The sequence below is a fragment of the Xenia sp. Carnegie-2017 genome, unplaced genomic scaffold (assembly GCF_021976095.1).
Source record: "Xenia sp. Carnegie-2017 unplaced genomic scaffold, XeniaSp_v1 HiC_scaffold_19, whole genome shotgun sequence".
Lineage (NCBI taxonomy): Eukaryota > Metazoa > Cnidaria > Anthozoa > Malacalcyonacea > Xeniidae > Xenia > Xenia sp. Carnegie-2017.
In genome coordinates this window covers 10,321,631-10,335,132 of record NW_025813481.1, presented here as the reverse complement: position 1 = coordinate 10,335,132, position 13,502 = coordinate 10,321,631, and the positions used below count along the sequence as shown (strand labels likewise).

The 13,502-nt window shown below is 35.0% G+C and overlaps 3 long non-coding RNA genes and 3 other non-coding genes across 8 annotated transcripts; 1 reads left to right on the top strand and 5 right to left on the bottom strand.

Moving 5' to 3' along the window:
* Window positions 1-263: 263 nt before the first annotated feature.
* LOC124439247 lies at window positions 264-5,103 on the bottom strand. Its single transcript, XR_006946324.1, has 6 exons — window positions 4,818-5,103; window positions 3,884-4,034; window positions 2,164-2,557; window positions 1,385-1,431; window positions 611-671; window positions 264-432 (listed from the first exon to the last, which is right to left on the bottom strand). It is a non-coding gene; the product is annotated as an uncharacterized LOC124439247 (long non-coding RNA).
* Window positions 501-575, bottom strand: LOC124439684. The gene has a single exon (XR_006946412.1). It is a non-coding gene; the product is annotated as a small nucleolar RNA SNORD24 (small nucleolar RNA).
* Window positions 1,500-1,583, bottom strand: LOC124439686. Its single transcript, XR_006946414.1, has one exon. It is a non-coding gene; the product is annotated as a small nucleolar RNA snR60/Z15/Z230/Z193/J17 (small nucleolar RNA).
* On the top strand, window positions 2,552-6,776 carry LOC124439248. 3 transcript variants are annotated; one of them, XR_006946327.1, is made up of 6 exons: window positions 2,552-2,652; window positions 2,774-2,806; window positions 3,178-3,279; window positions 6,169-6,196; window positions 6,268-6,353; window positions 6,447-6,776. It is a non-coding gene; the product is annotated as an uncharacterized LOC124439248 (long non-coding RNA). The 3 variants fall into 3 exon arrangements; XR_006946326.1 differs by lacking the exons at window positions 2,552-2,652; window positions 2,774-2,806; window positions 3,178-3,279 and adding an exon at window positions 5,098-6,035 and having other exon boundaries at window positions 6,113-6,196; XR_006946325.1 differs by lacking the exons at window positions 2,552-2,652; window positions 2,774-2,806; window positions 3,178-3,279 and adding an exon at window positions 5,098-6,035 and having other exon boundaries at window positions 6,110-6,196.
* LOC124439685 lies at window positions 4,115-4,186 on the bottom strand. The gene has a single exon (XR_006946413.1). It is a non-coding gene; the product is annotated as a small nucleolar RNA SNORD24 (small nucleolar RNA).
* A 2,217-nt stretch (window positions 6,777-8,993) lies between the features above and the next one.
* Window positions 8,994-12,155, bottom strand: LOC124439246. Its single transcript, XR_006946323.1, has 4 exons — window positions 11,810-12,155; window positions 11,027-11,100; window positions 10,062-10,168; window positions 8,994-9,588 (listed from the first exon to the last, which is right to left on the bottom strand). It is a non-coding gene; the product is annotated as an uncharacterized LOC124439246 (long non-coding RNA).
* Between the last annotated feature and the right edge of the window lie 1,347 nt (window positions 12,156-13,502).

Here is a 13,502-nt window from a genome sequence, read left to right as displayed (position 1 = left end):
CATTCCAGAGGAAAAGTTGGATATTTGGCTTTCTTAGCCGTAAGGTATGTTTCAACGTAAACATTTTAGACTTTTTAAGCATTAATACTTTGTACTCTATAACATACACGTATAAAAACCAACTTTGTCGCAATTGGACGAGCTCTGCACAAGTTAATGAAATTTGTTAAACTTGATCAAAAATTCGCTAGTCCAGTTCCTGCAAAAACGCGTATGCAAATACAGCCACGCGTACTAAATGAATCCTGGAGCAAAAGACCATAGAACAACAATTTTTGACTTCTTTATTTCAGAGTAATTAGATGCTATAATAACAAACTTCGTCCTTCTTAAAATGATAACTACCCAATCATCTACAGATACTGTTCACACAATGTCGATCTTCCGTGAGTGAAAGGACAGCAGAATAGTAAACTTCGTCCTAAAACTATCCTAAAAGAAACATCAACAAAACTATCAATTCACCATTAGAAACAGAAAATTGCGTCATAAGAAGAATTAGCCTCAGAGATCTTGGTGGTTACTGATCATTTTCGTTAATCAAGAGTAGCAAATATTAGATTACATCATCGGCAAAACACAACATGCAGATAAGAATATTACACGTTACCAATGACGTCATCATCCCTCGTTGCCAATGATATCACACTTTGGTTTGGAATTGAATACGCCTACAACAAGTATCAAAAATAAAACAATAGAATAGTTCTTCCCCAAAAAGCAATGAATATTCAATATGTTGAAGCCACTTGCATCAGATGTGATCAATTAAACACAGAATGTTTTGAATCATACAAAATATCATATGTCCCTATTCTGAGGTCATCATTTGCAAGTAGTTGGAGCTGAACAACACTTTGTTATACAGCTTAATCTAGTCGTATGAAGTACGCGTTATTGAAAAAGTCGCGAAATTTACATCAGAATTTCTTTCGCAAGAGAGATAGTTGCCAAGCTAAGTTTTAAACTAGGATGTTAAGATATGTTTTACCGAGTATAAAATTACTGAGTAGTAAATCGCTTCGTGACCATGCTCAAAAATCGATGAAACATTGATTGACCAGCAGACAATTCACCCACACAAACTAGATGAAGATATCATGCACAGTGCAAATGCATGGCCGAAAACGCACTGAGAGTAGGAGTTTAAATTGCGAAACAAATAAGTTCCTTTATTTTCCTCAACTAGTCACAAAATGTGCAACTCAACAATTACTGATTGACCCTTTAGGAGGCATGGTGTTTCGTTAAATCTTGTGGTTTTTAATGTAGAGGGTAACAATGGTAGTCTCAAACATACAATCAATCGTTTACCATTTGAAAAACATTCACAGTAATTTCCTTATTAAAGTCTCAAGCTCCTGCAAATGCAGACTGCACTTACCCTCTTTGCAATTGTATATCATTAATTGTTAAACAAGACTCTTTCACCTAAGACAAAGTAAACTAAGATAAATACGCGAGATCGATTTTTGCACATGTATATGACTTGTTTCAATAAATGGAATCAGATAGAGCTAATGTGTCATCAGAAGTAGATAAACTTCAGGTGAACTATGCACTTTGGTCATCACTTTCCAACAAATTGAGAGAGCTAGTCCAATGGGGAAATTTTTTAAAGACATGTATCGGATTTAAAAAGTTCCAAGTAATTGTGTTATGTTAGAAATTGGCAAAATATCTTCGAATGTGGATTTAAGCTTCAAAAAGATAACGTTCAGCCCAAGGTTTCTCACCGCCGTTAAAATTCACGACGTTGTATGTCCGAAGTTTTTGAACCAGAATGCCAGAATCATTCACATATTAAGAAATTTGCAAATTTTAAAGATTTGAGTGGTTTAGAGAAGGCCTTGTTCATCTACTAAAAAAAGACGTCATGGCAATTTTGACAATCTTAGTAATTTTCATTTTTTAATCCATATTTAAATTTATGAGTGACATAACGATTTGTCACCAGTTGTTATATAACACAAATTGATGTACACATGGCTGAGCATAAGATCTCCTAAATGTTTTTTCGTTAAAAACAACCGTTCGTTGCATATCAACATTTAGGAAAAATTTCATTGAAACAATGTTAATAAGAGCGCGAACAGAAACATTTGTAATCACACAATCAACAAGTTGGTGGTTGGCAACAAATTCGCCAAAGTTTTTACTTACATTAGAACTATCGCACTGGGAGCCGTGAGTGCCGGTTGTCCAGAAGCTGACGTTTTTGGCAACAATAAGGTGAAATATGACCATCTTGCCCAATATTGAAACATCGCATTGAGCGCTGGTCACGTCGTTCACTTGGATGACTGACTTTAGTTTCCCGGAGTAGTTCCTCCGATAAATTTTGTTTCTCTTCAATGCCAGCGACCATTTGATACTAATTGAGAAAGTTGTTTGTCATCACTTGATGTGGAGCAGTTTTTAGTAGCGGTAACATTGATGGTAGGAAACAGACTAGAATAGCCTTCAACTGCACGATAACAGAGCGCGATGTCAACCGTTTGGTTCACGTTGGCTTTCAAGAAGTTGTTATTTTATTGTAGATGACAACCGAGAAGCACTATAAAAAAGATAACACATGCTTTTAATAAGCCTGCCTTTGGTCATAGTCCACACCTAATTTCAGTATTGATAATATAAATATTGGTAAAAGAGGTGAGCAACGAGATTCTTGAACCAGAATCATTTCTGTTATTGTCTTGGCATGCTGAATTACATTGAAAGTCATAGATCTGTGTTATCTAATCTTGACATCGTACATATTGTTGTACTTTAGGCTTGCAGCAATCAGTAGAAAATACAGAATCAGGTAAAGAATTATAACTGCCAATTTTAAATTGAAAATACCTGTATAACAATGCCATTGGCTGTCAAGCTCAAAAGAAAATTAACGAATGGACGAGCTATATTACTAAATTATTTTACCTGCAGCTGGATCCCCCCATATGCTGGCTATTGTCACGTTGGTGGTCTCCTTAGAACTAAAGCTTATAAATTAAGCTCTAACATGCATTCATCATTGATTTACAAATCCTCTGATTGATATAATTGATTGAACTCAGATTTGTTTGCAAAAACTAATGCAAACTCAAGACAATGCGATAGACAATCAGAAAGTGCATTTTATTGTTTTATTTTTTTAATAAATCATTTCAAAAGCCTTTTGGTGCGTTTACAAAGGATACACAAGCATCAGACCTATCGATCACAATCAACCAGGAAATGATCCTGTCTTGAGAGAATTTAGTCATCACTTGCTATGTGTTGGAGTCAAAGTAACAGGTAAGTATGAAAATTTTATCAGCAAAAAAAGGTAACTACAAGTTACATTTTTTGATGGCTAATTGAAATAAATTCATATGAAATTGCAAAAGGCAACATTATCAACAATATTTGAAGTCACATTTTCCACCAACAGTTCCAAAAAACTTCAAAATTCATTCTTCAAGTTCATTTCATTGTTTCCCATTTGAAATTTTGTAAGCACTTTGTATAACATTTCTTTGAAGAAGATTTCAAGCAGTTAAAAAATTGGGGTTCACAATAAGGTTGGAAGCACCCTAATCATAAACATAACTATTACTTCATATAAAAAAACTGCAGGGAGCTGCAGCAGCCAATGCACTACACCAATTTACAATCAAGCTCACATGAGTTTGTGAAGAAATGTTCTGTCTTCTTTGTTCCCAAGACGGCAGAAAATAACACATAAATATATCATAATATTACAAAAACCCACCCTACGTAAATCAGAATATGGCAATCTAACAACATTTAAAAAAAGATAATTCCGAAGGGATATTCAAATTTAACACTACACAAACCGGGGTAATGTGGGTACAAAACAATTTCATGTTGTCATTGAGTTTCATTTTCATATACGTACCATCACTGTCCACAACATCTCCTCCTGTCGATGGTCATCACCAAAGGGTCCTCTAGCTCAGTTATCAATAAGAAGAAAAAACACACTTGCTTAAAATAAGCATCCTAGCACCTCCATTGAACATGTCTTTTGAAAACCCCAAGGCCAAAATCTAAATAAAATAGCATCTTGAACAAAATCCAAAAAACAAAGTGCTGCCATTCTACATTGTTCGATTTAAATAAATATTGCCACCTCAGATCTTGGTGGTAACTTTTTTTCATTATTCACTCAAATAGCAAATATTGATTCACATCATTGGCAGCAATATTATCAAAAGCCAATTAAATTTACTACTAAAACATGGTAACTGTTTGAAATAAAATTTGTATGGCAGCATTTCATACCATTAGTTGTATTTTGTGCTAAAGCATAGTCTTTTGTCGTAATAACTTAAGTTTATATTAAGATTATTTGATGTAGTAATATTTTCTGTATTTCTCATTACTTTGTTGTATCAAAGTTCAAAATATGTGGCTTAATGAGAAAAACCCATTTTGTGGGTGACACATGGCAGGAAACTAGCCTTTGCACCTTTGAGGATTGTGGAAATCTAAAACAGCTTATGTTTTCCGAAGTTAGCCGAATTTATCGATTATATCAATATGCTTGGCTTGGAGCTAGGAATAATAGCAAGAGAATTCCACAGCAGAATAGCCAGAAGTTAAGACTACTTTGCAACACCTTCGATTCAAACATATCATTTGTGGTAGTTTGTTCATCGCTTAATTCACCAACGCTTTCAGTAGATTCACCATTATCACATGCGTACGTCAATATTTCAACCATGTGCAATCATAGCGTTAGCACATGTTAAGGCAGTATTGTCTTAACACCATTTTATTTCATTATCAAACTTTAAAAAAATTTACATCAAAGAAATTAAATCACCTACCTCAAATCGAAATTTCATACATTATCGTTCATCAATACACTGTCTGTCCCAATAATTCTTTGCATGTACTACAAAACATACTTTTCTTACCGACCCTAATTTTTCACCCACCAAACGGCCATCCAGAGTAAATCATTTGCAATCCGTTCACGCAGTATCGTAAATACTCCATTTCATTAAACTCCCACAGTTTTAAAAAAGAAATGCTATGAAAATATGATATAAAATATAAACAAAATGTCGAAGTTGTACTAGGTCACCTTCTCCACCCCAAGCATACAGACAGGCAACGTGACAAACGCTGGGGTACCGCGTGGCTTGAGAATAAATATAAAACCTTCTATCACGTGACTTTTCAGGTCACGTGCAGCAAAAAACCCAGTGCAAATTTTCCTTAGGTAGACAAAATTTTCTTAAAAAAAATCGAGACGATGGAACCGAGAACCAATTCTTACATAAATACATGGTAACAGCCGCCATAAGCTCTCAAAATAATCGTTCATTTGATTCTACGACAGTAAGAAATGATTTCTTTCTTTGCCTGAAGTCAAAACCGGTCAAAACTCAAAAGCAAAACACCATGGTCATTGTTTGCGATGTCTGAGTGGCTTTGCTTTTTAAAGAATAGGTCCGCGCGTACACATAGGTAACAGGAAAATAATGGTAGTTACTTTATCCTTAGATATGATTATCTATGCTTAACTGAGCAAGTAATGTATTAATTTTCTCAGTGAACTCGCCATTAAATGCCTATGTGAACAAAGATTGTAATGAATTTCAGGTAAAGACTTTTTAACCCGTATTTCACGACGCGAAAATGCCGTTGCGGTAGCGTATTCGGGTTTAACGTTTCTCGAGCCAAGGAATTCATTGGCGCCGCTGGTATGGGTGATGCTCTTCGTACTTTTGTGAGAGAATCAATGATTGAGTTGAGTTTAAAGAACCAGCAGAGTTTTGGCACGCATATAAAACATAACTACCTTGCCAATGACCTTCGTTTTGCACTTTTCAAAGGTTGCTACTGTAATCCCATATGATATATTTTGTATTGTTTCTCAACTGACCAGAATGAATAAATTTCTCTGGCTTTTCATATTAAAAACGTAATTACTCCTCCCTATCCGAATCACATCGACTCATTGATGAACAAAGATGTTGTTGAGGTCACAAAAAATTGCACTGACAATGAGCAAGTGAAAGAAGTGAGCGAAGAAAATGGTAAATGAAGCAATGAAATTAAAAAAGTAATGTAATGGATAAAAGTAATAATTTGGATATTTTTTTGCATTTAGCAGTTGAAACAATGATTGACGGTTTACAAAATGTTGAGCGCAACAATATTTTTATTTAGAACGATCCTCTTGTGAACTCTACAAACGGTAAAGGAAAAACGCATTAAACACTCTGATATGTGATAATTTTGTTCTTTCTCATTAAAATACTCTTGTAGATCAAACCGTGCTTGTTGAAGTAAGTGGAGAGGTTAAAGACATCGTCCAGGACAGTGCACGGCAGGAATTTTTGGAAGAAAAAAAGGTAAATAAAAAAGCAACTTATGCAAGTAATGAATTAAGAACTGCAAGTTTAGTGTAGAAAAATAGAAAATACATATTTTTGTTGTGATTTCAGAAAAAAGATCTAGAAGGAGAAAAACATGCGTGCTCGAAGATTCTTTAAGAAAGTACTACACGCCTAAATACCCAAGAAGAAAAAAGTAAATCGCAACCATTTGTGGAGTCGTTCATTCATCTGGGTTCCTGCTTTAAATGGTATATCACTGCAACAACCTTTCCTGATATGCACACGCAATTTTCTTATTGAGTCCATAGATACTGTAAAAATAACTAAGACAACAGTTCTAAAAACAAATCTCTAAAGAACGAAAAACATGGGAAAATAATTTATTCAAATACTTATTAAGATTTCTGTAATGTTATTAAAAAAATCACACAGATTTAACTGGAATTTTTTAACGTTGGCAACTCCCCAAAAAAATTTTGAAAACTGTACCATTTGAAATGGGATTTCACGCGTTTTAGCAACCGCATCAGCCAATTTACTAACAATTCTTAATTCCCTGAAAGTGCATCAACTCTTTGGCAAAAACATAATTAGCAAAAAAAAATAGATTGCATCCACACAAAATCGGCATCTACAAAGGCTGTTTCGCCTATTTTCTGAGCTCATCACCATGGCTAGGAACATAAGAATCACAACGAAACTATGCAAGTCCGACATTGACAGAGTCTAGTATTTGAGTGATTTGATAATTACATACATAGCTCATGCATATGACTCATCCTCACATGTGACATGTTAGGACAGGATTAACCATATGGCAGAAGGGGCGTCCACCCACAAGGCCCGCCGCTTTACTCAGTTCTAATTTTTTTCGGCGCGTTGGTAGAGTAGGTGGACGAGGATGAACGAAACATACTCTGATGATACACAACGAAAGATGACAATGATGTCGCAATTACGTGGATTAATTGAAATTGTGCATGTCCAGACCTCTTCTGGAGAACAATCTGGAAACTGTATTTCCGAACACTGTAATTGCACTGAGGATCTATCTTAGTCTTATGATCTCAAACTGTTCTGGAGAGCTGTCCTTTTCAAAACTTTTAAGCTAATCAAGAATAAGCTCTGATCATGTATGACACAGAAGCGATTAAACAGCTCTGTTCTACGTAGCATCGAAAATGATCTGCTTTGTATAATTGATATGTCGTCATAATTAACGAGTTTGCTGTAAAGAAATCCCGCAAACACAACATTCACAAAGCAAAATGAGATTTTAGTAAAACTTATGTTACTTTACTTACACGTACATTTTACATACGGTCGAGCGAGCATGCATCGCCGACTCATTGAAATAAGTTGGATAGGATGAGAATTCAAAATTTCAAATTCATGTACATACATTCTTATTTTAAATTTTTAACAAACAGATATTTTTGCAAATCATGGTCTACAAATTACTTTCTAATCTTTCTGACTTCAGGACAACCTGAATTTCAACTCGCCAGGGGGGGGGGAAGAAGGCCCTGCCAAAAGTTAACTCGGCCTTGTGACATGTAAACACAGTTAGTGTTTGAGCGATTTGGTGATACTATGGCTCATGTCAGTCAATATGTGTGACATGTAGGTGTACAAAGCTAAGTATTTGGGAGATTTATTAATGATAAGCCTCATTCAACAGAAATACACATGGATCATGATATATGAAGTCATGATGACTATAACAAATTTTGTTGTAAATTTTGAACAACATTGATCAACCACACAAGCAATCTCACAGTCAGAATGAAGGCAAACTTTTCAGCGCAATTATGCTGTTCATTCATTATATTTATTATTTTACAGTCACAAATCAACTCCAACTATATATAATTAAATGCTATACTCGATTATTTATGTGTACTGTAGTTGCTTACGAGCTAGTAAAGCAAAGTGTCTTGCGTCCCCTGAAATATACCACAATGCAACGTGCGCTGTTAACTAGTACTAGTCTTCGAAGTGTAATTATCATCTCCGAAACGGCGAATCCGGTACGAAAAGTAATCAGGTATGAAGCCAATCCGGTATCGTGTGAACAGGGCCTAAATGTTTGTAGTTGTTGATCGTTCTGGTAGAGCACTCTTGACGAAAAGGATTGTTGGCGTCATTATTGATTGACGTTTCGACGCCCTCGGCCAGAAGTTAGCTGTACTCATCTTCAGAGTCAATTGAAATTTACCTTTCATTTACTCTCTTTAACTCCTACAGAGCCACAAAGCTGATACTGACCATACATTGTCACCTCTTTGTTGACGTCTTCATTTTACGGCATCTAAGGGAGCGGACGTATGGGTGGTCAAACCAGTCTGTTTACTCGCGTAAAATTAGCGCTGGAGAATAATGTAAAAATAAGTCCATTTTATTACTTTATTGCATTGGTATGAGGCAGCATTACTAACGCTCATTAAAGCTATCTTAAAAAAGTTATGATGGCAAGTGTGCATTGTATGCATGCTCGTGAGCAATGATAATGGGAGACACAGTCTATCTGATCAGTTTCCTTAAACTTTAGGGAGGAAAATATGTTGGTGATAACTTATAGATATATTTAAAATCCACTCGTGAGCTTTCCCAAATCGCATGAAATCGCATTCAGAGACTCAAAGCCTACATGACTCAAGTTTAAAAATTCCTTCTTCTTTATTCAATTATAATCACATTTAAATCTGCAGTGTAACTAATAACGAGGCTCAAACCATATATTTTACGCTATTTATCAACATTTTTGTTTCAACAAAGTTAGGATGCTCGGGCTAATAAGAAACAAATTATGTCTTATTATATATTCCTATACCATAATAATACAAAAGACTTAAAAGTCTAAACGTTTTAGAACAATTAAACAACATATAGAACTTAACTTTTACAACTTTTTTGATAAATAATTTTATATCAGTAACGGAGGATCAAGGGTACGTCAAAATAAATCATACCCATGCTCGATTTTGCACATATATTTACATATCTAAGCACCTTAGATGCAACTCCATTGATAAAATCTTATTTTGTAGAAATTCATCACCAACTATAATAGTTCGTTTTGAAAGTATTTTGAATATATAGGTATATGATTTATTTTGACCAAAGTCTCTTTTTCCATCTTGTCAATTAGCACAACGTCATGCTGGCACCCTACGAATGAACAGAAGACCGAACCAAAAAGGTATATATTTCCTGCCACCGTAAACATTCTTCAACGCGTCGTTTTTGCCTATTTGACAAAAAAAGATCATTATGAGTTGGGTGTTCCATCTTTTCGCCTAAATTACGTAGAACGTATTCGAAAAAAATCATTTACAAAATACGACTATTTAATTTAACAATAAGGAGCGCAGCAACAGTGACGATAATTAGCCGGGGGGTGATATTCATACATGCATGCAATGATCAATGGCTACAATTCGTTTATGAGTACCCCCAATCATCAAGCTAGCTGCGCCTTTGCACAGTAACTTTGGTGAAGCATGTAGCGCGTTACCTTCTATTAGAGTACATAAGTAAATGATACGTTCTTGGGTGATATCTAGCATGTTATTGACGAAGTTGAAAAAATAACTATGTAAACAAATTTTACGTTTTAAAGTAATTGATAAGTGCGGAACCGGTTATAAACCGGCAAACTAATCAATTTGACGCAACGAAATTGAGGTCTCACTAAATGAGCGCAGTAATTGATTTACTTACCATGATGTGAGGAAGCATTAATTGTCATCACTTCCAACTCTCTAATATTGATACTGTGTAGATAATTGTCCAAATTACAATGAAAATAATTTTCGAGTAACCCATAGCTGAAAAAACGTTGATCCAAATATAATTAATAAATATTGTTCGTTAAACGTAAACAAACACACAAACAATAAACAAACATACAAACAAACAATTATCAGTACTAGCAATCCCATTTCGTGCCACGAAAAACTGTTATTGGGATTTATGAGCAAGAAAATTGATTTTTACGGAACTATTTTTGTCATCTTATATAGATGTTGAGTTTATCAACTGTTTTATACTGAACACATCTTTCACAATAAAATTTAACTGCAATATATGTGGGAGTATGGGTCGAATGCAGTTTGTAGACACATTATGTCGCTGATCAGTTGAAAATAACTATACGCTCCAGAAAACCAAAAAAGGCAAACTAGATTTAGTTGATCACTTAGATTTAATATAAAATTTCGAAAGTGTGACAGTGAAGGACGACCTGGAAGGAGATTGCGATTTTAGGAACAGAGTTCGATTGATTTTCGACCGAAAAGTTTTGTGAATCGCCAGCAGCAGCGGTGAATGATCATGCAAGTCTATAATCTCTAGCATGATTTCAAATACTGCCTGAGTTCAGCGACGAATCATATTTGAAATAATCGTCTACAGCTCATTAAATTACAACTTCCAATGCAATATAATGAAATTACATTGATCGAGTTCCTAGAAAAGGATTGCGATGGTAGGAACACAGTTCGATTGATTTTCGCCCGAAAACGTTGTTGAATTGCTAGCAGCAGCGGTAAATGATCATGCAAGCCTACAAACTCTCTGTTACATTATGAGCAGGATTTCTAATAATATCAGAAAACAAATCCTGTGTGCGTAATTGTCTGCAGCCTCAATACATTAATCAGGGTTAAATAAAAGAAAAATCTCACCATGTATGTGAAATTCCCACTTCATTACCGATGACAGTTCCCAGTTCTTTGTCTTTTCGACGCTTTTGTCTGCCCTAATAACAAGACGAAGGTAAGGACGATAGTGAGTGAAATTGTTGCCGTTTTTCTCATTTTATATTCTCGATACTTCTTCATATAGCAGTGAATTTAGTCATAAAAACTTGACAAAAGACAAAACTGATCTGATTCTTTTTCTTGTTAGTCGATCTGATAAATTTTATCAAATGGACGTGTAGTCTTGTGACTGGTCAAAAAAATAGTAACAAAGGAAATGCAGACAATGCTGTAAGGGAATGCACCTAAAGCGGACAAAAATAACGATATTAGTCCGTGCGAAGGAAACCACAGAATCAACAGAGTAATAATGTAGAGAAAATCACATCATCACTTTTTTTGTAAGTCCTTGAAATTTTGAAATTTCCTCTATTTCATAAAAATGCTATGCCTCAAATAAGCACGAATAGTGAAATCGCGCCACGATGAGTAAACCTACAATTGAGCAGCCCAATTTAATTGGCAGAGACGGCTTTATGAAATTGAGCCTGGCTTCATGAAATTGAAACAACGAACTGTTCAAAGGCGTAACGTTATAATACATGCATGTTCTAGTGCATCAATGAAGCAGATATGGAACAACAATCTACCATTAGTAAATGGGTTAGCGATTGATCAGAGAACGTATATTGTGTTAGGGTTTTTCTGAACTCTCACATCGTATGGCTAAACAAGTTCGATTAATAAGATGAAAAGAAAAAATCTCACCAAATAGTTGAGTTTCCCGCGACATTTTCCACGTCTTCTCTATCTTTTACTTTTGCAGCGTCAGCAAGACAAAAAATGCAGACAAAAGTCAGAGCAGTGGTTGAAATTACTTCTTTCTTCATTCAAAAAATTCTCAAGATCTGTATGAATACAGAGGTATATCTTTTCATAACAACCTGACAAAAACTACAAAATTCCATTTATGTGCAGTTATGGTTGGTCATATTTATACCTTATCAAAAGAATGCTGAAAACGTTCAAATATGTTGATGAGATGCAAAAACTGGAAAGGGAATTCCCCACAACTGACGACATTTCACTCTACTGGTGCAGGAACGTATGAACACATGCAGAATCTAAAGAAGACTAATGTATGGAAAATTATCACCATCACTTGTTTGCCTATGCCCTTGTTATTTTTAAACTTCCTAATTTCACCACAACGCTCGCTGATCATTTAAGCAAAATAGTGAAATTGCAGGGGGGATTCTAAGTATTTTGCTTAGTAATGGGGAATTCTGATAACATTAGATCATACAGTGTTTAAAGTTCTTTACGTAAGATTATTTAAGCCTTGGTTATGCTCATGAGTCATCTGTCACGAGGCATGACGAGGCTCCAGCCTGACACGTATACATGTGTGAGGTATCTACGACCATCAAAAAAAAAGATGAATGCAACTTTTACGCTCTGCAACTTAAACAATATTCGATGACTTTGGGTAATTCTTATACTTGCGTATTCTTTAACATAAGATCTTTCGAATGACAAATCTTTTGTGGCAGTTTGTAAAAACGAGTGAACACGGCTCTAATGAAAATGATCGAAATTGAATAGTTCCACCACTGAGATGGGACTTGAGTCATAAGCTATAAAAAAAAAACATCCTACAAGATGGGTATACGTGCAGTATGGGTCAACTAAGGCCCCTCTTACACTATACCGTATTGCTATCGTAGCAGGTTGAATATTCTTTGTATTAAAAGGCGGGGAAATTGTTCAACGCCAGAAACACAATCAAATAGACTAAATCTATCAGCTTAATAAGCTTTTACTCCGAACAGTTAACCCTATAAAGCAAATGAAGATGTCGTGATGAGCAAATCCGGTATAGTGTAAACGCAGCCTAAGCTACATCTAAACAATGCATTTAACATGAAAAGAATTTATCAAATGAGATAAAAGGTCAAGTTCATAATTTACATAAAGAAAATAAACACGAATAGCCAATTTTTTTGATTTGCACTTTTCTTTATAATAATTGTAAGACACTGTCTAAACGCAGCTTCGGCTCTTTTGGTGGTAATACGCAATTTTATGGCATTTCTACTTGACTTTCAATCACTCGTTTTTGCAATAACTGCAACAAAAGCATATAGCGTTCGATCATACATATGTCGACGTACAATACATGCTTGTAACTTGTATGATCATAATAAATGTCATGAGACCATGGATTAAATAACAATGAACAATAAGAATTGTGACAAAAATTTGCAAGCCAAGCGAAATATCATAGAGTACATGTAATTGTCATCATGGACATTGTTAATGTCTCCTTCCACAACATATAGCTTCGGATAATGACCTATTTTCATAGACTAACTATATGCTTCTCAATGAGAAATGTCTCTTTATAAAATAATTTAACTAGTTTTGTAAAGCTACTATCTGAGTTAAGCGACGAATCATA